Here is a 26,738-nt window from a genome sequence, read left to right as displayed (position 1 = left end):
TTGGTGCCAGTCCTGTGACCTGAATAGGCTGACTCGGTACCTTGGCTCAGACCCAGTCAGTATCTGGCCTCCACTGTTACCACTTTATGCTCTGTGTCGTCATCTTCTTCTCTGGTGATCACTTGTAGCCAAGTAAGATTGTCTTCCATGACCACAGTCTTAACCAGGGGTCAGCAACCTTTTTCAGCCATGGGCCGGTCCACCGTCCCTCAGACCATGTGGTGGGCTGGACTATATATATTTTTTTTTTGGGGGGGGGAATGAACGAATTCCTATGCCCCACAAATAACCCAGAGATGCATTTTAAATAAAAGGACATATTCTACTCATGTAAAAACATGCTGATTCCCGGAGCGTCTGTGGGCTGGATTGAGAAGGCGATTCGGCAACATCCAGCCCATGGGCTTTAGGTGGCCTACCCCTGGTCTTAACAGTGAGTCCGTAAGTGACTGTGGAGGCCAATTCTGGACCCACACATCCTTCCACAGTGGGGACATAGGTTTCCAGGTGGGAGTTGATCACGGTGAGGGTTTGCCAAACATGCCTTCCTCTTAACACATTTCCCCCTTTTGTCCTGAGTTTGAGCATCTTCAAAGTCCATGACACCTTTGGTAAAGGCTGTTCTCCAACTGGAGCGCTTGCAGGCCAGTGTTTCCCACGATTTGCCTTGAGAGAGTCTTTAAACCTCTTTTGTTGACCACCAGCATTATGCTTTCCATTTTAAAGTTCGGAATAGAGTAGTTGCTTTGGAAGATGATAATTGGGCATCTGAACAACATGACCAGTCCAACGAAGTTGATGTTGAAGGACCATTGCTTTGACACTGGTGATCTTTCCTTTTTCCTGTACGCTGGCATTAGTTCACCTGTCTTCCCAAGTGATACGTAAAACTTTTCAGAGACACCATTGATGGACTCTTTCAAAGAGTTGGAGATGGCAATTATAAGTGGTCCAAGTTTCACAAGCATACAGTAAAACTGATAGTATAATAGCTTTGTAAACACAGATTTCCCTGTGAAAACCCCGGTCCTCAAACACTCTGCACTTCAACTGAGAGAAAGCTGCACTCACAGAGCTAAGGCGATGCTGGGTTTCGGCATTAATTAAGCTCTATGACAGACGTTATGGTAAACTTGCTCTTCGTTTTCAGCCTACTCAGATTAAAGAGCTTTCCATCTTTTTGATATATGATTTCTACTCTGGTGGGGAGTTTCCTTTCAACAATGTGTGGCTCATGGCAATGAAAATAATAGAGTTGGGGTGATAAGTGAACCCTGTTTAACACCTGACCCCACTGTGAATGGTTCACTTTGACAGCCATTGTTATCTGCGATTGTTGTTGCCATATGATCATGGAGGAGCTGAAGGATGTTAAAAAATTTATCTGGGCAGCCAATTTTCAAAAGGACAGTCCACAGGGCATTACGATTTACAGTGTTGAAGGCCTTAGTCAGGTCAACAAACGCCATATACAGGGGTTGGTTTTGCTCTCTGCATTTTTCTTGAAGCTGTTGAGCTGGAGAAAATCATGTCCACTGTCCCCCTAGAAGGTCGAAAACAATTTTGGGATTCAGGAAGAGTAACCTCGGATATTGTTAGGAGATGGTTTGCTAAGATCCTTGCAAGAATTTTGCCAGCCACAGCTAGTAAAGAAATGCCTTGATAGTTTCCGCAATCCGTTCTATCACTTTTTAAAAAAGAGAGATTGATAATTTTGGCATCTCTGAAGTCTGTTGTGATCTCCTCTCTCCCAGATTTTTTCGATGAGCTTGTGAAATTGTTGTGTAAGTTCAATTCCCCCCACTTTGGACAGTTTGGAGCATTATCTTAAAGTACCTCTTTGAAACAATGAGATAAGGCCAGCCCCATTACACGGTCCAGATTCTGTAACCAGTTTTGGTGTCCTCTAAATCATTAGCTACGGCCTTTCTCTACAGAGCATATGATCCAGAATCAAAGATTGCTGATATCCTAGATAAAAATCACTGTGAATGAAAATGTGCCCAGAGCTTGGCGCACCCTTTCCCACCTCTTGGCATGGACAGCGTTGCCTTTTCACTCTGACAGACAGTTTAGCTGAAAAAAAAATTGATTTTGCATAAACATTGCTCCATTTGTCATAGGAAGTCCCCCTGTAATGTTTCATAAATGTAAGACTAAACTGGTCATGACCCATGCCTGAGCTTATTCCAGAACCTGTTTTTGGTGCTGCAGAATTTCTTCTTTTTCTTCTTTTGGTATTTATCAGAGCCAAAGTATTAAATATACAAGACTCCTGACGGCTTCGCTCACAAGGGTCATAGGAACGTGCAAGCCCACTCACCACCCAGTGAGAGGCTGTGCCTCTCAGTGCAAAATGGGACAGTAGGAAGATTCCTGAGTGTGCATGCCATAGAAAGATTTGCTTCACTCCTTCCCTTTTCGCTGAATACTTTCTTGGTTTCCTTGTGCAGGTTGGAGACAGCATTTCTTGCTGCAGGGAGAGCATAGTCAGGGTACTTGGTTGTCAGGGTTGCTGCTGTTTCAGCAGCCAAGAGTATCCAGTTCTACAGTAGTAACCCCACTGTACAGGCCTTGGATCACTTTCATGGTGATCGCAGCAGGGCTGAAGAAGTCCAAACTGAGACCGTAACGTAGTTTCTGGATCTGGGACGTGATCTTGTTAACCATGACGTGCTCATGGCGTCCATCTCTTTTGACTATGTGCGTAGCTGCGGCGTTCTCTTCCTTCTCCTCTCATCCATTTCTTCTCTGTGTAAGCACATGGGGAGGGGTTCCTAATTGATCCCCTCTTCTGGGAATGCTTAAGGATTGCTACCCGTTTTTGTTCCAAAATAAGGGAAATGAGGGCTAGAGCTGGGAAATGCCTCTCACAAAGGCCACACAAGTTGTTAACCAGAAATGAATTCAGGGCTCGCGACTCCTGCTGCTCGAAGGCTGTGTGTTTTGAGGAGGCCGAGAGGGAGGGAGAGAGGAATATATATTATTTTGGCTTTTTTTAGCGAGAGGGAGCACAGATCTTTTAGGAAGGAAAAGCGACCAAGAGCTGGTCTCTCTTCGACATGAACCTCATATACGTTTCACTGTCTCATTAACCAGACCCTTTGGAACAATTCGTTCTTTGAGGCTGGTTTCAAAAAAACACCCAACTTTACTTTACAGCCCATTCCATTTATGACCCAGGAATAAAATTACTGTATCAGTTTCATTACATACATTAAAGCCTGGGTGTTCCATGATCTTTCCCCCCTTTTCTTTTTCTTTTTTTAGGAGAGAAAAAGAGCCCCTGAAAGGTAAACAATAATCATTGCCAAGCTGGAGAGAGAAGGGAGCAAGTAGGCCACAGCCTCTTGAGGTAGGCGTTTAAATGAGCGTCACAAGTAACAGCCGTCTAAAATGTGTGAATGATGTGGAGAAAGGACTAGCTTTGGACAGAAGACAGGGATGAGTGAATTTATCCATTTGGGTTTCTCTGGACTTCTCATTTCCCCAGTCTTCAGTTCTTCACATTTTTACGCCAGTTTGTGATTTTTTCTACTCATGAAAATTCACCAGCATTTCACAGTGAATTTCTCCTAAGGAACACATTTTCTTTCAGAGAAATTCCCCTCATATATTTGTGTAAGTTATTTTCACTAATATATGCAGAGGTTACCTTACCCTAAAATGGTACACATTATTCGACTGGCAAATGGCACTGCAAAATTTGGAGAAATGCAAATTCTGAAGGAGGGCTGTGTATTATTTTGGAAAGTACAGTTTAAGTAGGTTCTTCTTCAAATGCAAACTGAATCTTCCATTCCTTGCTGCTAACTTCTGGTTTCAAAACCACTGATGGATCCAGGATATGGGGCCAAGATGGAATCTGTCCAATGTTGGGGAGCGCCAGGACAGAATCTAGATTTTACAACTTACCTGATGGGACACATACTGGTTATCTGTGACAGATCATACTTTTACTGATAACCAGAAAAAAATTCGTGTTGGCTAGCAACTTTACTCAGGAATGAAGCTTATATTTTTACTTACTTAAAATAAATAATAGTAGTTGAAGAATTACCAGAATATGGCTGAAGATATGCATTTTTGTTATAAAAAGCGAGATTATGTAGTTATGAGCATAGCTGTCTCAAAAACTTATTTTTCAGCTTTGTATCAGCTAGGGAGAAATACTAGGATGCAGTGTGCATAAACAATGCATTTATTGGTGAGAATAGCATGAAAAAATGCATTATATTATTGAAAATGGCTTTGGAAAATTATTTTGCGTAGATTTTTAAATTGTATATATTAGAATAAGACTGCACTAAATGCTTATGAAATTGCATGAGTATTTTTTGTTTGTTTATGAATAACTTAAGATTGGGAAAATATTGGAAAATATTTAAGGACCTTCATGTATCTTGGAAGCACCACATTTGGAAACATTTCTGGCTAATTTTTTGAAAGAGAAATAAAGCAAGCAAGCAGAGACTCAGGTCTAATTGCATGCATTGCTTCCTAAAACTGGGAACTTGGAAATATAAAATAAAGTCGACTAGAGCTCAGGGATTACTGGATCTCGAGCTGTGCAGTGCAGACACAATTTGAGACACAACCAAGAGTACCTCCTTGAGTTTGCTGTCATTTGAGTGTAACACTGAAACGACAAAGCTATGCAGAGACTTTTGGGTGGTTGTTCTGCCATTTTGGATTTTTCTTTTCTCTGGTGTTGCATTTGAAACAGAGCACCTTCTAAAAAGCAACACATGATATTTTCTAAATGTCAAGGCTAATAAAGGATTCCTTTTAATTGTGTATTTTAATTTAGACATCTAGTTAATCTTTTAAATCTTCTTTTATAGCTTCTGCTTTACCACGCTCGTTTATCTGCTACAAACCCTTAGGGTCAGGCAGATTATGCATCTAAATAAACAAACAAATTAAAATGCTGCTGCTGCTTCTTTTTCTTCTCTCTCTCTTTGTAGTGCAGTTAGGGGCCACAGGGCTTTGTAACTGGTCTGAATTTTTTGTGTGAGCTTCTTCGCACCGTTGCCCCAGAGTGGTAAAGTCTTCAGATTGTTAATATGAGCAAAGCCCATATCCAAGGAATGAACCAAGTGAAAGAGGACAAGCTACAGCTCTCAGTTAATTAAGAATGAAATACAGTCATACCTCAGGTTACAGACGCCTTGGGTTGCGTGATTTCGGGTTGCGTGCTGCGCCGAACCCAGAAGTGCTAGAATGGGTTACTTCTGGGTTTTGACACTTGCGCATGTGCAGAAGGGCTAAATCGTGCTTTGCACATGTGCAGAAGCACTGAATCGCGACCTGCACATGCGCAGATGCACCACTGCGGGTTGCGAACGTGCTTTCTGCATGGATCATGTTCGCAACTCGAGCATCCACTGTATACTCGGAGTCCTGTAGTGATTTCATGCTTTTTATTGCAGCTTGTAAAACAGTGATTGAATTACCCCCCAAACCTCAAGCTTTTATATACATATTTACACAATGAGTCCCGTCTGATTGGCTGATTCTGCTTCCCTCCTGGAGCCTGATTGGTGTTTTCCTGCAGGCCAATCAGTTGTTGCATTCTTCGATCCTACCAGCCTAATAGGCTGATTTAACTTCCTCCTGGAGCCTGACTGGTCTTTTCCTGTTGGATTCTAGGATCCTACTTGCCTATTGTTCTAGGATCCAAGCTTAGTACATAACAAAGTACATAAGAAAAGCTTTGTTGAAAGTCTGTTTAGTCCAGCTTTCCCACAGTAGTCAGCCACATGCCACCAGGAAGCCCTCAAGCAGTACAAGAAAATAGCCCTCTTCTTAATAGTATCTCATGGATGGGCTTGCAGATTACTGAGAGGGTGTTGGTGGCAGATAAGAGTTTTTGCATGTTAAGGAAGCTGGAATGTGTGCCATGCATTATTAACAAGGAATTGGAGGAAATACATGCATCTGTACTTCACAAGCACAGGCTTTCTACCATCTGATACTCAGAAGCTATACTGCCTCTAAACATGGGGTTTCCATCATAGTTCATAGTCGTTGGCAGACTTCTCATCCAGTAAGTGGTGTAATGCTCTCTATCAAAACATCTCTAAAAGGGCTGGCCAGTGTGGTGCCCTTCAGATTTTGGAATACTACAGCTTCCATAATCCCTGACCCTTGGCCAAGCTGGCTGGAGCTGATGGGAGTTGGAGTCCCACAACTTCTGGATGGCACCATATTGACTACCTCTGATCCCTAAGAACATAAGAGGAACCCTGCCAGAGCCGTCCAACAAAACATCAACATACAAGTTGTACAGTGGGGTGATAGTATTTTTCTTTGTAAATACAAGGCATATATTGTTTATATACGTTTTTAACAAATGCTGTTAACAGTTAGCAAGGAAGACAAGTGTCATACAATAAGGTATAAAGCCAAAGGAGGGGAGATAAACTAATATGGTTGATACAGAGAAATGGAGCAAAGGTGTGCTTCCTGGTGTGGGCTTTGTATTGCAAATGGGTCGTTCAGATCTGACCCCCCCCCCCCGGTGTGTGCCTTTGGGCTTCCACATATACCTGTTTCCCCCCAGTTATGAATATTCATTGCTATTCTGCTTTATGTCAAGTGAACCAGTGAGTGGAGCTTGATGGAATGTATCCAGTATCTTTTGCGTGCCCTCCACCGCTTCTGTCTCTCCTTCAAAACAAAAACAAAAACAGAAAGTGTGCAAGAACAAATGTTACTAACCTTGGTTATAATTGCTCACAGTATGCAAAATGGAGGCTTCTGCTTTTGGATGGATGCCTTTGGGAGGGGGCCTGCATATTTCCATGTGGTTTGTAATTATTATTATAATACTGAGGTCTTGCTCAAGAATGATATTTACCACCTGACTAAGGCTTGCAAAGGAGCGATAAAGAGGTGTTGTGCAAGACCTCGGTATTATTATTTTTCAAAGCCCGATGCGTGTACTTTGATTACAGTCTGCAAAGTAATCTCACAGATTTACTGGGTAGAGATCTTGAGAAAGCAACTCCTTGATCCAGTTGTTGAAATATGAATGGGCCTTCAGCAAGCAGCAGTTGGTGAAAGTAGGCACGCTTGAATCATCCGGGCTGCGGGAAACCAAATGGGCAGGTTGGGCGTAGGTGAGCAAATGGAAGCAGGGAAGTCGTACTAGGGGCCACCCACTGAAATGTTGGCTCATGTGACAAACTACAGTGGTACCTCTGGTTACATACTTAATTCATTCTGGAGGTCCGTTCTTAACCTGAAAGTGTTCTTAACCTGAAGCACCACTTTAGCTAATGGGGCCTCCCGCTGCTGCCGCGCCGCCACCGTGCAATTTCTGTTCTCATCCTGAAGCAAAGTTCTTAACCCGAGGTGCTATTTCTGGGTTAGCTGAGTCTGTAACCTGAAGCGTCTGTAACCTGAAGCATATGTAACCTGAGGTACCACTGAATTCCAAACATCCCAAAGCAGTGGAGGCTGGTCCTTTAGGATGAGTGGGACACCGCACCACCCACCATGGGGATCCGCAGGATTCTTTTCTGAAAGTGGGGAGCAGCCTTGCTTTTCACAAAAATGAGAAGAATAGTGTCAGTACATTTGCCTTGTATCTCAGGTTCTACAAATGCTAAAGCAAGTTGTTGTTTTTTTAGAAAAGCTGGGTTGCCAACCAACCTCATTCTGCCTGCAGCCAGTCTCCCCCTGCCTGTCTTCTTATTAACATCCAACCCAATGGCTGGTGCAGCTTCTCAGCGTCCTCCTCCTTAGTCTCAGTGTTGCTGCCCTTGTAAAACTGAACAAAAACAGTGTATAAGTTGAGGAGAAAGGAACAGAGATGTTTTTGTCTTTGTTCAGGCATTGTAGGCTGGACGTGTGCAACCAAACAGATGAGAAACTTCCTCAGAACTACACAACCAATCAGAGAACGTGGCATCTCAGCAATAGTCATGCCGGTGCTGCCTGGTTGCTAAGCAACACCCCCCTCCCTCTTAGCTGACTTACTGATAACAGAATTAACCCTTAAATCACAAACTGGGTGATCCCTGGACTGCACTTCTAACAGTTGTTGTTGTTTGCTACACTTCTACCACCACCTCAAAGAATCAGAGCTTGCTCTTGTGTGGCTTTCTGTGCATTTTTACATTTTCAGGCCAACCTTCCTCTAACGAGCTCATAGTTAACTCTGTGAAGCAGAAGTTTGCCACTTCTGTGTGGTCATGTATTCCTTGCTGTACCTGTAAATCAGGAAACCACAGGGGATGTATGATGTGGTTGCTTTCCAGGCCACTGCTTTTGGCTCCTAGCGACTGGTTGTGCTGCCATAGGAAGTAACCACAACACTTCAAGTATTGCCAGTGTGGTGTGGCCTACAGTTGTGACACTCAAGCAATGCAAGAACTAGTCATGATTAAGGACGACTGAATCTATCAATTTTGGCTTCCATCGTTTCCCCCATCTTAAGTCCAGTTCATCTCATTTCAGTTTGCATTAAACAAATTGCATGAAATCTCAGTGCATTTTCATGCATATTTCTCTTAATATATGCATTTTCTACACATTTTTGCCTAATAAATGTATTATTGCAAGCAATTTCCCCTAATTTAATGCATTTTTGTATATTATTTTCACTTTAACATGCATTTCCGTGCACACTTTCCCCACTTTTTTTTTTGTATGCATGTTCTGTTTGGAGAACTGCATCCCACTAAGATAAATTCAACAGAGTAAATAATTTTTGATGGAAGTAAAAGTGGAAAACTGATTTGGATGGTTATAGTAAAATATGCAGGAATTTATGATCTGTAAAATGAACCATGGAAGGAGAAAAAGGGAAGTCATCGAATATTTCAAAGTTTGCAAAATGTTTATTTTGAAGTGTAAAATTGAAAACTTAATAAAAAATATTATAAAAAAAACTGCAGACCAAATAAAACCCTCAAGCATCCTTAATTTGAACCCATGTAAGGAGGATTGTTCTGGTTCACCAGCAGCGGCTCAGTCATGCTGGCCACGCGACTGGACCTAACGGTCAGGGGTCCCTTTACCCTTTACCTTAAGGAGGAGGTGGGTTGATACTTAACTGCAGTCATGTTTGTCTGCTCCATCAACACAATCCTGGTCACCATCACACACATAAAATGGATCAATGTTCCTGTGATCAGGACACTGGAACTGACCAGGCTTACGTGTCTTTGTGAAATATTAAAAGTACAGTGGTACCTTGGGTTACAGACACTTCCGGTTACAGACGCTTCAGGTTACAGACTCCGCTAACCCAGAAATAGTATCTCGGGTTAAGAACTTTGCTTCAGGATGAGAACAGAAATCGTGCAGCGGCAGCAGGAGGCCTCATTAGCTAAAGTGGTGCTTCAGGTTAAGAACGGACCTCCAGAACGAATTATGTTCTTAACCCGAGGTACCACTGTATGTTTTATTTTGTATGCTGCCTTGGGAATGTTGCTTAAATATTTCCAAGCAAGCAAGCAAGCAAGCAAATACATACATGAATGAATGAATGAATGAATGAATGAATGAATGAATGCAAGGCCAGCTGCTGCTTCTGTTAGCCTCCGCGAAAGTTTTTGCCATTGCCCATGGAATTGGGAATTGCACTACAGTTGACTAATCCGTCTCTCTTTTTGCTTCCTTTTTCAGACCAGGTTCTGGCTCCTGTGTAAGGCTCAGGCAACACAGCTGAGCTCCACTGTATGATTAATCCTTGTATTTAATACAGCAGCAATCAACCTTGTTTGCACTGTTGGTAAGTAAAGCCGCAAGGCTTGTAATTAAAATGCATTTAATTACTTGTATGGTTACTGAGGTGAAGTCTCTCTGGATTTTTACACCGTTGAGATCAGAATCTGCCCCCTTTTTCTCACCACTTTTTTGTGTGGATAAAGTATAATGAGCAGGTAGCATCTTTCAGGTGGAGATTTCAAAGTAATTCACAAACCAGTCTTAAGGCGGATGCTTTGGTGTGGGAATATCATTTTAGTTCCATTTCACAGATGACAAAATATCACTGAGGATACACTTGTAATTACTAGAGATGCATGGAGCCCTCGTGAGAATTTCCCCTAGTTTTATAGATACACTTCTCGCTTTTCCCCAGATGTTTCAGCTGAGCCAGAAAATAAAAATTTGTCTTGAAACTTTATGTTAGGCAAAGTTTGGTAGAAAGCTATATTTGGGCATAGCCCTCTCCCCCAAATCATTAGCATTCTTGAAATTATTTGGATATTTCTTCTGAACAAAATAGTCCAAATTAATCTCAGGTTTTTTCTGCCACAATATTTGTTAGCAGCTCCAACACATGCCTTTTTTCTCCCCTCAGATAATCTGATTTCATTCAATAGTAACATATATGCTAAGTCATTTACTTCCATGTCTCCTTTGCTTCTTCTCACTGGGGGGGAAAATTAGGCTCCATCTGCACTATACATTTAAAGCAGCATCATTTCACTTTAAACAGCTATCCCCAAAGAATCCTGAGAGTTGTTAGGCAAGCCCTACAGTTCCCAGAGTACCCTGCGAAGAGCAATTGACTGTTAAACCACTCCAGGAGCTATAGCTCTGTGAAGGGACTGACAATGCTCAGCACCCCGAACAAACTACACTTCCCAGGATTCTTTGGGGGAAATCATGACTCTTTAAAGTGGTATGATGCTGCTTTAAATGTATAGTACAGATGAAGTCTCAAGAGTGTGAAAGAGTAAGAGGCACCTGCTTACAGCATAGCTTCACCCCAAAATTTCTGAATGGGTTTCTGTTTTGTGCTTTTAAAAATGGTGGTAGCTGTGTTGGCCCATTTGAATCCACCCCCCCCCCAAAAAAAAGTTGTAATGCGCTTATTGGAACCAATCAAAATGTCATAAACTTGTGAGCAAGTTTTTGAGATCTCCAGACCTCTGGTCTGATGAAGAAATCTGGAGAACATGAAAACTCAGCCACAGATTTGTAGCAAAGCCCGTACTCTGCATGGAAAAGGTTCCCAGCTCAGTCCCCAGCGTCTCCAGTTAAAAGGGTCAGTTTGGAGGTGATGTGAGACCCTTTTTCTGAGAGAGAACCTGGAGAGCAGCTGCTGGCCAGAGAAGGCAAGACATGGACGCAGTGTCCCATCCTCCTCCTTCAGCCCCCACCTGCCCACTTTCTTATGTTAACGGAAAAATCTGAGGGCTCCCTTGGACAAAAAGTAAAGACGCCAACCAGGGTAAAATGAGAGGAAAGACCCAGAAAGATGGTGTGCAAGACCTTATAAAAACTTTTGAAATTCCCCTCCTCTAGGTCAAGCCCACCCCCAGAAACATCATGCATACATTACAGAAAGGAGGGGTTGACATCATGCATACATTACAGAAAGGAGGGGTTGAGGGAGGAGTTGTGTTGGTAACCTGAGTGTCCTGTCACCTGGCTGGTTCCTCCTTTCCCCCTCCCCATGAGTACTTTCCAGGTGACAAAGGGGAGTTTGCAGTTTCCTGCCCCCAGAGGGAAAATCTGATTATTGTCCTTTGTTTCAGTCTGTGCTGAATCCACTCCCATATGCAAGTTCTTTGTCATTTTGATTGTCTTCTGTCTGGGATTATCAGGGCTGACATAGCAACTGGGCAGGGCTTCTGTGGATGTGCTGGTATGCTGAAGGGATTATGGCCGACCAGAACCAAGTCACACCCACCTTTGATAGTCTTTGTCATATGGAGTAAAATAAAAATGGAACAGTGCAAATCCGATGTATGGTTGATTTTTCTATGAATTTATAACAGAAATGTGGCGTATGTAATGTGTGAGTGTGTGTGTGTATGAAGTTTGTACAAACAGAATGATTGGGGTGGGGGTGGGGGTTCCTGCTACACTTACTTATATCCAGTCCTTGACTATCAGCTTGTTTTCCTTGTTGAACTCATCAGGGGTGGGGTGGGTGAAGCTGGAATTCGTTTGCGTGCCATTGGCCTCTAACTGTTGGGTCTTCTGGCTACTGCCCTACCAGTCCAACAGGTACCAGCCATCAATGGATAGACAATCAATCTGACCCAGTGAGAGGAGGTAAGTCTCCATGTTGAGGAAGAACAGCTAGAGGCACAGTGTCGCTTGAAGGGGGGGGTGTCTCTGTCAACAGAAGGAATTGCAGGAGGGGATGGGGGAGAGAGATAGAAGAAAGACATGGGCCACGAGAGGAGCTAAGCTGGCTGGTTTGGCCGCTTCTCCTTCCTGTTACATCTGATACGACATACTCCTATCCCATTGCCCATCTTGTGATTTTGGGGCTTGCTCTGAGCATAATTCCAGATTGGAAGGAGACAAAGTCAGAGCAGTAACTCATTGAGAGAGGCAGTGGACAGACTCCTAATGGCTGTGGGGTGGCTGGTCATTCTTACTCTTTCAAACACCAGGAGTGACTGATCAGTCCAGCTGCACCTGTGACAGAGGCATGGCAAAATTACAACAGCAACCCCCCCCAAAAAATACCCCCCCCCAAGGATGATTCAGAGGTAGGGCAGAGGGCAGAACTATGACTCATGGAGGGATGTGGCAGGCAGCCTCTTCTGTGGATAGGTTGTATAGGTTCACAGCTGTTACTGCTTTACTTAATGCATTTCTGAACGCAAACTTGCAGTTCTAACATAACAAACTGCAAAATACTGTTTCTATTTGGTGTTGGGTTGGGGCAGAGGCCCAAACCCTACTCGGCAGAATGAGCAGGAGGGTTAACAAATGTAGGAGTGCTGGCTTCTTTTTTAAAGTATAATAATAATAATAATAATAATAATAATACCACCCCACCCATCTGGCTGGGTTTCCCAAGCCACTCTGGGCAGCTCCCAGCAGAATAGTAAAAAAAAATAGTAACTGCAATAATATACATTACCATCTTCTAAAACCGAAAATCCACAATCTAAAATTGCTCAGTTGCACTACTGGTCATCCACAGAACAGCAGTGGTCACCCCATAGTCCTCCCCATCTTGTGTTGCGCCTGGGCCAGCTTGACTTGGGCTGGTCAGGGTGTGTGGCAATGCTGTGGCTTCCATTATCATCAGGGCAATAATGAAAATTAATATGCCGAAAGCTCTATGGTAAAAACAATTGCAGGTGTTGGCACTTTTAGGTACACCTGTCTCAGCCCAACACATCTTCAGTCACCTAAACCATACGTGTCCTCTTCCACACCTCCATTGCAATTGCTTTAATAAGGAGGGCACTGCTGAGATCTTTTGTGGGTGCTGGTGAGTTGACCCACCTGTCCAATCACTGAGATTACCCAGAGAAGCGCTGTTACTTGTCCCCCAGGTTACAGAGGCCTGACTGGCATTAACTATAAGTCAGACATTTAGTGTTGTCAGTTCCCTGCTGTGAAACACTCTTCCAGCAGTGATTCGGCAGGCACCTTCATTTTGACTTTCAGGCATCTCTTGAAAACAACCTATGCAGTTGTTTAATTTTTTTATTGAATATCCAGTCATTTTATTGATTGCTTTGTATAGCTTTTAAATGCTTCTGCCTTGCTGTGCACCACCTTGATGTTAAGCGAGAAGGTAGTATAGAAATAAAATAAATAAGTAAGTAAGTAAGTAAGTAAGTAAGTAAGTAAGTAAGTCTTGTAAATAGGACTGCACAAGTTACTAGACCCTAAGCAATTCTTCCCCACTTTGCCCACTAACTTACAACTGTGGCCCATTTATGGACAAATATCTTGCCATTCTTCTCTGACTTGGAGGTGATTCATATTTGCCAAAGGTGAATATACGAGTTGCTGTTTTTAAGCCTAGATTATTATCGCTGGAGCTACCAGCTCATGCCACGTATCTGATTGGACAACCTCCATTCTGACATTTTAATTACCCCCTTTTTCCTTGCAACCCTTCCCCAGCATAACAAGTTTTTGTGTGATCAGATATCACACTGGGAGTCGACAGTTTTTCAAAGGGAGTGCTGTTTGGACTGGTTGCATAAAAGACAGGGACAGAGTTAAGGTTATAGGGTATAATTTCTGGGTTTTCCTAGGAAGTGTCTATGCGTAAGACACAAGTGGCCACTGAAAGGAGGGTGGAAATGGTAAAATAAGCCTCCATTATACTCCTCGGTATGATAAGAACACATACCAAACATATGGGCTACTGTTCGGTCCCACAGGGGCCCTCAAAGTGCTTTTCAAAACAAACAAGCAGCAGTGTAGGAACACAGGAATCTGCCTTATACTAAATCAGACCTACTAGTCTATCCTGCTCAGCAGGCAGTACCTCTCCAGGGTTTCAGGCCCTACTTGGAGGTGGTGGGGACTGAACTTGGGACCTTCTGCATGCAAGGCAGATGCCCTCCCAGTGAGCTATGGCCCATCCCTCATGGAAGACTGCCCCAAAGTCAGTATCTCATCACCTCATTGAAAGTGGCAGTACTGGAAAGCCTACAGGGGTGGTGGTGCCATTGAGGCAGAGGTCCAGGGTCCTGCTCAGCCCCCCAAATGCAGGAGTACATACAAGTCCATAAATCATGAGTCTAAAATTACCTACCTTCGCCACTTTACAGGGGAAGGGTCTCCCCTTGGCCAGCTCGTGTTTCAGACTATGTGTAAGCATTGAATAATACAGACATGGCTAGTTATCCAGCACTATTTATCTTGCTCAGGTTGAGTTTAACCAAGGAACAGAACTTTTGGAACTAGTTTTTTTTTGGGGGGGGTATTCTCTATTTCCCACCTCCATTCCCCAAAGGGAGCTGGTAACTTTATTTACTTAGATTGTGCAAGCACTTTGTGGGCAATTCCTGTGGGGTTAGCAGTATAAGCAGAAGAGCTAGTAGGTGGTACTGTGCAGGGAGCTCAGAGTTTGCAAGCAGGGAAATAAAAGTGGGTAATGTTTTACTTCTCCCCACGTGGCATCTTGGCTCTGTGTTAATCCCACACGGTCTCAGGGTGCCTTCCTTGTTTTCCATTGCAGCTCAGGTTTGCAGTCTGGGTGTGCTTTTGGACCCAGCAAGCCACGAGTGCTGTAGCTCACTTTAGGCTGGTGAAGTCACACGTGCTTTATGACAAGGCTTGATTACTGTAATGTGTGGAGCTGTCTTTCAAAGGGGTTTGGAAACCTCACAGGAATATCGGAAAATGTCTTATACTGAATCAGGCCATTGATCTATCTGGTTCAGTATTGCCTACACTGAACTGGCAGCAGCTCCCTAGGGTCTCAGGCAGCACTACCTGGAGATGCCAAGGATTGAACCAGGGACTTTCTTCTGCATGCCAAGCAGGTGCTCTGCCACTGAGCTGTGGCAGAAGCTAGAGTACTGGCTGTTTGTTGTTTTAATTGTACCAACTTCATTGGCTTCTGTTCTTCTTCTTAGACAAGTTCAAGGTGCTGGTTATAACCTTTAAATGCCCAAATGACTTGGGGCCTGCGTTCTTTAAGGACCATCTTCAAATAAGTTAAGGACTGTTCCTTCTGCATGATCCTGTGTTCACCTACTTTGGTTGCCAGGAGTGGCCTGGCTCCATGTCTCACTACTGGCAGAAATGCAGTTGTACAACATCAGGGATCATTAAGGGTTAGTGTGGTTATTGGTCTGGCTAACACCAGACTTGGCTTAGCTAGATGTTATAGTCATTCGGGAGTAAACTGTCCATGTTATAGAAAGACTGTTGAGATTTGACAGTTGGAGGGATAAAAACTTCTGAAGGAGGCTTATCTCAGTATGTGTGGTTGAATATTATGTCTCATTGCTTTCAACTAGACCTGTAAATGATATTCTCCTCAATTTATATACTGTTTTTGTTTAGTTTACCCCAGTAAAGTATATCAGTTTATTTTATTTCTGGATTAAATCTGTTTCATTCAAGTCACTCTGTTAACTGACGATAGGTAAAATTGGGCTTTCTCTGTTTTGGTACTCAGGCTATGAAATTCCGTTCCCTATCCCCCTAGCACACTCGTTGATAGCATTTATGCTCAGTGAAGACTGCCTAACTTCAGCAGTCCTTTGGTATGATTAGTTAATCTGTTATTTATCTCCTGACTTCTAAAAAGTGTGTCATCTGCTGTTTTATTTGTTTATTTGGTTTTTCAAAATGCATTAACCAGTGTTGTTTGGACATTCCAGTGATGAAGCAGAAAGATGGGATATAAACAGTTTGAATAAATAGATAAGTCTGCTTACCTTCAATGGTCTGGCAGTGTTGTGGCCATGCAATGTCTTTCTGTCACACTCTGGCAATTGGACGATGCACTGGGGCACCTGGTCAGTGCAAGAAGCCTATGGACTTTGTTTGTGGGCCAGGGCTGCAAATTGTAGCTTGCCTGCTAATTGACCAATCACAGGCAGGCTTAGTGGCAAGCCTTTCCCAGAGGGCGGAGCCAACTCCTCCACCCAGTTCATCACAGGATCTCCCACCTATTCTCCCTTGTATATTAGGCTTCTTGTTTGTGCCGTGTTTGGGGCTGGGCAGGAATTTCCCACCAGACAAATTGGCTCTGGTCTGGTGTTCTGGTGTCACAACTTTTGGCAGTTAGGCATTGGGTAATCCTTAGTCTTGGTTGGAGGGGAAATTGTAGCCTCCACCTGCTCTTCCAAGGGAGAAGGCATCTCTTCAAAAGGAGTTCTGTCCAGTCTCCCAGGCAAGGGCTAAGGATATACCACTCCTCAGGATGACGATCCATTGAGGAGTGTTCCTATTTGATGTAGCTCATAGGACTCTCCTTGGTACCAGGTTGACCCTAAGGAACACTTCCAGCAGGCGGGCTGGAAGTCAATGGTTACTGTATAGCTGATGCCTATACCACAATTGTAATCGGTAAAGTTGTGGCCTTATTTGACCCCTAAAAGTATTGACCTTATTTGTCTGGTTATTGCATTGAGGTGAGAGCAATGTATATCACAGCCCCTCGGCCTGCAATCAATATCAGGAGGGATATCATGGTGGGAAAATAAGAAGTCTCAAAAATTAATATTTTTTAAAAAACAGCTGTTTCCTGGTTCTCAGAATGTGGGATGGGGAAGCCAAAATCATAGCCTAATAATAATAATAATTTATTTATATCCTGCCCATCTGGCTTGGTTTCCCCAGCCACTCTGGGCGGCTCCCAACAGATGTTGTTAGACTGCAACATGCATCATATTTGACCATTAGCCTACTGGGGGTTGTAGTCCACCAGTATCCAGAGGCACCACATTGACTACCCTGGTGTGGAACTTTGAGAATATAGGACACTGCATGGGCTCATCACTGACTGGCAACAGCTCTCTGGAATTTGAGGCAAGGGTCTCTCCAAGCCCTACCTGAAAACACCAGGAATTGAACATGCAAAACGTGTTCTCTACCACCAGTCTGCATCCCTTCCCACAAAGACTAGAATACTTTGCTGCTCTCGCAACTGAAGGACTCTGCCTTATTATGGTGCCCACTCAGTTCCATTGGCTCAGTGTTCACATCCCTCTTTTCTATAAATGCCCACATACTGATGTACACACATGTTGACTCAGAGGCGATGCAAAAGCTTTTTTCCTTGTGGCTTTCCTTAGCTTTCCTAATTAAAAACATCTATCTTTCCCATCATCTCGTGTGATTCAAAAGTCGAGTTAATGAGAATAATTGTTCTCCATATTTCCCTATCATGCCACTTTGAAGTTTTAAAGTTACTTTCATTCTCTGCTGCTTAGTGAAAATGAGTATTTACTGTAGCAAGCTGGGCAAAATCATGCCAAAGACATGTCATTTCCATCATTTTTATGTCTTGTCTGTACACTGCCAAGAACAAAAGATCCACAGATTAGCAATACATTTTAATTTCTACTGTCTCTCTCTCTCTCTGGCTCTCCAATCTGGCAGCCCGGCCAAGTCTCCATAAGGCTTCTTGGGCATGAGACACTTCACTTGGATTTTCCCGGCTACTGTCAGGGAATTAACATCTTAAAAGTCAACTTTGTCTGCATTGTTAAAAATAATTATTCAGCCACGTCCCTCATGGAATGATGCACATTATGTACTTGGGCTTCTGGTGATGAGCGGGTGGGGAAGATCTTGAAATGTCAAGTATCAACAAGTTTGAGAAGAGATTACTGGTACCAAATTGGAGCCTACTCAGGAGATGGCAAGAGGGGCACTTGGTTCTGCTGGGTAGTTCTTTATCATAACCCCTCCTGTGGCTCTTGAAAATTCATTCACCATTTCAGTGTTAATTTCTCCTAATATACGTTTCTATCTTATATCCCAGCTTGGTAGGCTCATTTTACATCAACATGATGCTGAGCCTTTAGTGTCAGCAGCCCAGTCTCATGGAATGCCTTCATTCAGCAGGCGCCTTCTATTTTAACTTTCGAATGTTTGCAGAAAATGTTTCTGTGCCACTAACCCTGTGCAGACAGCATCTTCTGTGATTGTTAGCTGATGATCTGAGATTTAAATTTTTTGCATGGTTATTATTGATTTTTAATGGCATTATGGTATACAAGTATCCCCCCCCATGAAACAACATTTTGGTTCCCTAATGTAATGCATTTTGATACAGGCAGCGACCATATTGTATGAGGGTTCTGTTCCTGCACCCTCCCCACTCCCTGCATCGGCAGAGTGTGCGTAAGTGCAACCTGCCTTAGTTGGCCCTCGGTTCTGTCGGTGGTTGCACATCAATTGATCATTTATGTGTTTTGGTTTGCATTTTGTTTTGGAAGTGCAAATTGGACAGTTCAGATCAGCATATCAGACTGTTTCACCCTCTAGTCCAGTGTTGTCTACTCTGACTGGCAGCATCTCCCCAGCAGCTCAGACAAAGGTCTTTCCCATCACCTACTAACTCAGGTATGGGGAACGTTTGGCCCTCAAGGTTCTGCTGAACTTCAACTCCCACCAGCTCCAGCAAGCATGACCAGAGGCTAGGGATGATGGGGTTGTAGTTTAGCAACTCTTGGAGGACCAAAGGTTCCTCACACCTAACTGTGGTGGTGTTATTGTACAGGTGGCACTAGACAGGTGCCTGGGTGGGGTTGTTACTGTTTCATTCTTGTTGGAGAGAGAGAATAAAGTCAATTGCATAGCTTCTTGGCTGGTGTGTCCTGTGGGCTTCCATGACAAGTGTGCTGCATACCACTGAACCATCCTGGACACCCTGGAATTACAGAAACAATTACTGGCTTCTGATTGGTACCCAGAATGTCCAATTTTTTGGTCTGGCGTTCTGCTGTGAGTCAGCTGGCTTGTGCCAGAGCTCTGGACCGAAAGACACTCGTTCTGGAGTGAGTCAGGTGGTTCCTGCCAGAGTGCCGGACCAAAAGATGCTCATTTTTTGGTACTGCAAGACAAAAAAAGCTTATTTTGCGAGAGCGCAGGATCAAAAAATGAGCATCCTAATTTTGGTCCCCAGGATGTTGGAGGGTATGGTGGTGTTGTGCTTAGAGTGTAGGACCTGAGAGACCAGGATTCAACTCCCCATTTGGCCATGAAGCTCATCACCTCTCAGCCTAACCTACCTCAAAGGGTTGTTGTGTGAATTAAATGAACCATGTACTTCACCTTCAGCTCTTTAGAGGAAGAAGTGGGATATAACTGCAACAAACAAAAGTCTCTGCAGAGGAACACTTTCCCAATCCCTTATCTTCATGCAAGGAAAACTTGAAGCTTCTTAATTTTGCAGGACTTCTGTTAAATGCACAGAAACCAGGACAGGGAAAAAAGACCAAAAAATATATTGCAACTTAGGAAGTCCAGGGCTAGTGCAGTTGCCAACTGATAAGAGAAAAACATCCTGGGTTTCTTCAGTGCTTGTAAGTATAGCTTCCTCTACAGAAAAAGAATGCCAACCAGCAAAGCTTTCTGGTTACATGGAGGGAGATCACATGCTTATGATTGTGGATCAAGTTGGTGGTAAAGGGAGAGGAGCAGGGGCTGGTGAATAAGTTGGCAGCCTTAAGACATGGGCTTCCAACACCCCATATAAACATATGATGTATGAGTCTGCCTAATGATGTCCTTCTGCCACACCTATGAGTTGCAGACTGGCTAGCCCACCCTAGAATTAATTGAGGAACACTGGCTCTGAGCATTTAATCCTCTGCTGCAAAGCTAAATAATTGAAACTCTTTCCTCAGGCATCCCTTTCTCTCTGTGTGGGAAAAAAAATCTCATTACTGCACCGCTGGAGTTTTGGGGCTGTTGCAGAACATGACACCTCCAGGCTCTCCTCCTTCTCTTGATGATTCAGAAGAAGCCACCCTCTGCTGCCCTTCCAGAGATCAACGTCTTCTCTCTAGAACTGTCCACATTTACTGGTTGGCAGTTCTCCCCGCCCCACAAGCCACTGACTCAGTCTGACCCCTGTGGAATAACTGCAGTTATTAGAGCTGCTGAAATGGCAGCGCAGCATTCAAGTTCAAAGGGCCTTGATGTGACTCCCTTCTGAGGCAAAGCTTACATTGGCTGACTCGTGTATATGGAGACGAGTCTGTGAAAACTTCCCTTGAGAAAGCAGGAATGAAGAAGAGGGAGGGAAGTTCTGGCTGAGAATGAAGTTGAAGAAACCATTCTTCCTCAAGGCACAAAGTCCAGCCTAGTCAGTGGATTTGAAGGCAGACCCTGCTAGTGTCCCTGTTTTCCAGGGACTGTCCCAGATTTACAAAAGCCGTATCGGTTTCTGATTTGATCTCAGAATGTCCCGCTTTTTCCTCAGGGCGTCCCTATTTTCATCAGAGAAAATACATTGCATATGCATTTTTTAAACATTTTGAGCATAACGTGGCTGGATAACTGCATTGCAAAATTTGAAGAAGTACAAATGTCAAAGGATGACTGTGCTTTGCTTTGCATATTGTTTTGGAAAGTGCAAATTGGTTAGGCTTGGCTTTAAAAGCCAACTGGATCAAATTGCTCATCCCCACACCTCTATAATTAGGTCAGAGAGAGGTAACAGATTTTAGGGGGTGAGGCATGGTGGTGAAGTGGCAGAGGAGAGAGATGTGTGCTGTATGTCATACCGCCTGCCCTGATCCTCTTAAGGTAGCCTGCTGCCCTCAATCTGGTTGACTCCTATACAGTGGTACCTCAGGTTACATATGCTTCAGGTTACATACACTTCAGGTTACAGAATCTGCTAACCCAGAAATAGTGCTTCAGGTTAAGAACTTTGCTTCAGGATGAGAACAGAAATTGTGCTCCAGCGGCACGGCGGCGGCAGCAGGAGGCCCCATTAGCTAAAGTGGTGCTTCAGGTTAAGAACAGTTTCAGGTTAAGAACAGACCTCCAGAACTAATTAAGTACTTAACCCGAGGTACCACTGGAAAGGGGAGATGGGGCATTTTCTCCTTTCCTTCTTGTCCTTTGCCTCAGCCAGCAAAATGTTTTGGGCAAGACATGACTAGATGGACTGGTAGCATGTTGGGGTGATGGAATGAATTACACTGCTTTAAAATGAAAGTGGGGTGAAATCACAGTTTCTTGAAGATTCTCCTTGGTTAAACTCCCTGCATATAGAATCCAGCAAAGTACACAAAAAAGGGCCAGAGCACCCCTTTCAACTTTGTGTTTGTTTGTTTGCATGGATTTGTCTGCTTTTAATATGGTAGCATCATTTAAAAGTTGAGACCTTCACCAAGGTGATATGGCCCACTCTCTTGCCTCATTCTGCTTTATGTGCAATAGACCCGTGATCTTTAAGACGTCAGCCTGTAGGCGGAAGTTCACAATTTGCTAATGTTTCCTAGCATTAGAAACGAAACAGAAAACCCTCCCTGTGAATAGGAAAGTAGCACAGCAAGGAATTGACTGTGCTGGCCCCTTTCTATCTAATGACCCAGTTTATCATACAGGGTAGCATTCAAAAACTATACCTCGCACCTGCAGCAACCTAAGGTGGCCATCTCCTTAGCTCCATGGTTCCTAAAGGTTTTCCCCCATGGACCACTGGGAAATTACTGAGGGACTGCTTAACAGCTTTTCTGCCGTTCTCTGCAATGCTCTGTGCTTTGAAATTGTATTTTTATGGCTTCCTTGATTTCTAATATGTTGTATTTTACTGTACTACAATTTGAATTGCACAGAATTCAAACTGTAATGCAATAAAATAGCTCAGTTGGTAGAGCATGAGACTCGGGGTTGCAGGTTTGAGCCCCACATTGGGCAAAAAGAGTCCTGTGGTTTCAGGTGGCTGAACTAGATTACCCCCGTGGTCCCTTCTAACTCTACAGTTCCATGATTCTATAAGGACTCAAGCAATACAAGTACAATTAAAAAGCAATCCGAATATTTAGTTCCATCTTCACAAATCCACAGACTGCTGCAGACGGACCACCTGTACGAAGCTCACAGACCATGGTTTGGGAATTCCTGCCTTTGATTTGGCAAAATATATTTTCTGATGCTGACAGTGTGGATTGCTTTTTGGGACATCTAAGATGGCAGCCACCTGGTGCCAGCTGGAGCTCAGCAAACTGTGCAGCGGCATCAGCAATTCTGGGCTGGGTGGCAGCAGTGGAGGCCTGATTGGGTTGGTGCTCAGGAGGTTGCCATCAGTGGCACAATATTGAGATTGAGGACCCACTCTAGCCTGGGGCTTTGGCACATGGGAGGGGAGCAGCTCCTGAACTGCCACACCTTGCAAAGTCATATTTAGCCATCGCCAGTTGGTAAACCAGTGAACTGGGAGTTAATTAAGAAAGTCTGCTTAACCCAGCGATTTTTAAACTCTCTGGGGTAGGAAGCCTAGCTGAGCCAAAAGCTGGCGGATAATGGTACAGAGAAGGTTTGCGAAGTCCTTCAGTGTACAAAAGGGAGCCTCTGATGTTTTCTTCTGCCCACTCCCCTCTAATTGCCTCTTTCACTCTTAAATCAAGCTCCAAGAAGCTCGGATCAGCTTGGAACGGAAAGTTCCTACAAATAATGGTCACACCCCGGGGGAGTGTTTCCTCTCCCAGAAGCTGTGATAAAAAGGTGGCTCTGTGCTATGTGGCTGCACTAGAAACATATTTCCGTTAGTCAAGACTGTGAAGCAAAATTCTCACCGTTTGAGTGTTTCTTGTGGTTTCTTCTAAATGCAGCTATGGGGCATGCAGCAGGGCGCAGAAGGAGGGTCGAAATAATTGCTAGGCGTCAGAAAGAACTCTCATTTTGAACTGAGATCCCGAGGCTCAGCAGCACATGGACTGTATTTAAAGCACAAAGAACAGACACACACACACACACCAGGCAATCTGACCTAGGCTCTTAGGTTCACAAAAATGTCCATTAAAAAAACAAACAAATGTTCATCGTTCTCATGGAGGTGGTAAATCTGGGTGAGGGCTGTATTTGAATTGCAGGAAGGAACTCGTGTGATTTAAATATTCCTCCATATAAGCAGAGTCCCTGAACATAGAAAACTAGTATGCCTGGATTCTACTACATAGGTCCCCAGGAAATCTTAGGGAAGTGTGTGTGTTGCTGAGGTGCTCAGATCCCTAACATGGGAATCTGGTGGGCCGCTATGAGAAAGGATGCTGGATTAATGGGCCACTGGCCTGATGCAGCAGGCAGGCTCTTCTTGGCTCCTCCTACCCCTCTTCATCCTGCTTGACATAATTACTGGCATTTGGACAGTGTAAATAACAAATCTAGTTAATTTGCACTGGTCTCTGCCTTCCCTCCCCCTGAAGTCCCCCTGAACTCCAGTCGTCCCTGGCCATTGGCCATGCTTGCTGTAGTAGATGGCAGCTGTATTTCAGTAACATCTGCAAGGACAAAGATTTCCCACACCTGATGTAGATGCTCAGTGGCAAAAAGCTTCAGGCTCCTCTGTATGGTACTCAGGTAGATGACAACAGGCTTCAGTGGAATTCCTTTGCCACCCGCTACCCCCATCACCCCGACTATAAAAAACTCACTGGAGCCAATACTTCCCATGGTTTTTGCAGCTCCAGTGATTCACCATTCCTATCTACCTTGCAATGTGAAAATGTGCATGCGGTCCACAGTCCCATCCCACTGGTCATGTGCAACAGCACAAATGTCTCAGGGATCCTTGGATTGCAGTGCTCCATTTATCACAAGTTCCATCTCCACCTCCTTGAGCCCCCTTCCCATTTTAGCCTTCCAAAGACAGTAAAGGGGGACTACCATGGAAAGTAGAGGGTCTGGATCCCTGTAAGAACCCTTCCTAGTAATTCTAGGATTTTTAAATGGTGGAAATGTGAGCAGAATGAGTCTGAACTTTTAATCATGCTAGGCATTCAACCGTCAAACAGCAGCAGCAATACCACCCAGAAAATTATTTATTTAATGTATTTATATCCCGCCTTTCTCCCAAGTTGTGATTCAACTTTGAAAGATAATACACTGCTAGTTTGATGTACTGCTGTGACCAGAGGCATACACAGGCTCCCTTGCGTCTTTGGCAAGGAGCTATATCCCTGCTCCCTGTGCCTTGAGCCCTTGGCAAGGAGATGTACCAGCATGGAGAGGCGCGATTGTTGTGCCTATCCCTGGCCATGACTGCTGCCTTTTTTGAGACAACAATGCAGAAACTTACAGGCATTTGCTCTCCGCCAGAAGCCCACTCCTCAGTGCAGTGTAATGGGCATGTGGAATCTGGAATCATACACACGATTGGCAAGGAATTGCATCTGGCCTCTGTACATTCAGATATCCCCATTCACTTGAGTGGAAGGAGCATCACTGGGTGAGAGTCAACAGCCAAGAGCCAATTTCTCCATCAGTAACCGTACATTTATTTATTCCACATGGCAAGGCATTAAAATGATTACACGCAACACCTAGCAATATCATCATGTATATCTGATAAAGAACATGGACCTTTTATTTGTCTTCTAGGAAAGGGAAATGCAGCGCTGACCACTCTGCTATGGTTGGCTCAGCTCCCAAGAATCTGCAAGACGAGGCTGATGGAATAAGAGGCCATTTTGCTGCTGATGCAGAAAGCACAGGTGGAGAATCTCCATTTTGCATCAAGTGAGAGTAGCCGCCCGGGTGGAAGGGCAAGAGGTGGCAAGGTAAGCTTGTTCAAACATACAAAAACAAAACACCTTTCCATGTTTTCACCAAACTTTGGTTTGGGACTGTTGAATTTTGCAACAGAATCTGCAACCCAGATGGATAGAAGTGCTACATGTAAAAGAAGTAGGGCAGGCTACATTTCAAAACAGAGCTGCCAGCAAGTAGGGGTGGAATACTGTGCAGACCCTCACCTTTTAAATATTATTAATACATTTTAAAATATTCATAATCAAAATCAGCTCCTTTTAAAAAAGGAAAAGGAAAAAAGAAAGGACAAACAAACAAATAAACCAGTCTCTGCTGTGTTAAACACAGATTGCAGAGGTGCTTTTTTTTAAAAAAAAGAATTCTAGTCAAATTATTGTTCTGTTTAAAAAGCAACCAACCAATTAAAAACCTTCCACACACAAGTTCTAAGAAATAGGATCCTTCAGCAACATTTTTAAAAAAGAATTATATTATTATAACAAATAAAGACCAAAGTAGATTTATTCTTTTTACAGTTAAATATTCCTTGAACCAAACAAAATATTTTACTGTACAAGCAATTGTGCATTTCATTTTTTTAAAAAAAGAAGCATATTATAGTGCAAAGCATAAAATAAAATAAAATAAAATCCTCCAGGTCAAATATTTTTGACCGCTTTCATAAAACACATGTGTTTTTATTCACACCTGTGCATGACAATCCATCATTAACTTGAAAGGGTTGGGCTGACAGAGGTTGCACTTCCTAATGTGGTTTACAAGTGCATATCGAGAACACACTTGATAGTCCTGAATGTTTTTGGTTTTCCTCTTTGAGAAAAACCATCAAGGCTCTATTAGAGGCAGCCAGCAGTTACTTAAAAACAAGCTCTCACCAAAACAATTTGGGGTTGTTCATTTTACACCAGATGCAAATACACATAATGGGCTTGTCAAATGTGTGATGAGCCATGTTAATATGTAGTGACCTATATAGGATGTGGTTTAACATGAGCGCAGAGGGATGTTTATAGAACCCAAAAAAGTCCTCTGTTTTTTCCTCCCCCTTCCTGGACATACACTCTCCCACACACCATAGCACATTGGCCATTATTCCAAATGGGGAGCATCAAACTTCCTGTGTCTTCCCTTCCACCAATGGAAGGGCTGTGTGTGTGTGCACTTGATTTTATTTGGTCTGGTCTGTACAATGATGAAGGAATTGCAGTCTCCCATTTGAGGTCAGTGGGGTAGTAGAGAGGAATTGCAGGGGAGACCTTTTCAGAGCTGGAGTGATGCTGCCGTGTGCTGGAGCATGGGTTAAGTGATGGATCCAACTTGCTTTGTGGAAGTGATTGAAGTGATAACAAGGCTTTCAAGTTTGCTTGTGACAGATTAGCATAGAGGAAATCAGAAAATGAAGAACCTAACCAAGCAGAGGTTGGAGACATCTTGCCTTTTCTTTGATAAGGTTTCTACTTCATGCTAGCGGTTTAAATTATAATACCTCTTTGCAAGATTGTTTGCATTTCTAATAAAAAGCTAAAGGTGCATTTCAGCTGGTGTAAGATCTTTTGTCTAGGTTCAATGTGTTTTGCACTTGAATCTAAGCAATCAAAATAAGCACCACTGGATTCAATGGAGCTTACTCACAGGAAATTCTGCAGTCATGCTGTTCCTAATAAACTGGGTGTTTGGATGCTCCCTAGGCGTGTGGCTTTGGGAGCTGACATGATGGGCTCTGGTGCTTCAAAATGTTCCACTGCACTATTGTTTCATGTGATGCCTCGCATGTGCAGAGGAAGGAGGAGTCCTTTATGCCCTGTCATGAT

General features: G+C 43.5%; 2 long non-coding RNA genes across 2 annotated transcripts; one reads left to right on the top strand and one right to left on the bottom strand.

Annotated features, from left to right (window-relative positions):
* The first annotated feature begins 2,427 nt into the window (after positions 1 to 2,427).
* On the top strand, positions 2,428 to 9,740 carry LOC308592565. The gene is made up of 3 exons (XR_014010556.1): positions 2,428 to 2,755; positions 3,271 to 3,355; positions 9,640 to 9,740. It is a non-coding gene; the product is annotated as an uncharacterized lncRNA (long non-coding RNA).
* LOC308592554 lies at positions 5,716 to 16,283 on the bottom strand. Its single transcript, XR_014010542.1, has 3 exons — positions 16,125 to 16,283; positions 7,660 to 7,768; positions 5,716 to 6,672 (listed from the first exon to the last, which is right to left on the bottom strand). It is a non-coding gene; the product is annotated as an uncharacterized lncRNA (long non-coding RNA).
* Between the last annotated feature and the right edge of the window lie 10,455 nt (positions 16,284 to 26,738).

The sequence above is a fragment of the Podarcis bocagei genome (assembly GCF_964188305.1).
Source record: "Podarcis bocagei genome assembly, chromosome: 7".
In the NCBI taxonomy this organism is placed as follows: domain Eukaryota; kingdom Metazoa; phylum Chordata; class Lepidosauria; order Squamata; family Lacertidae; genus Podarcis; species Podarcis bocagei.
The sequence above is the reverse complement of the archived record's forward strand: the minus strand, read 5'-3'. Positions and strand labels throughout refer to the sequence as shown.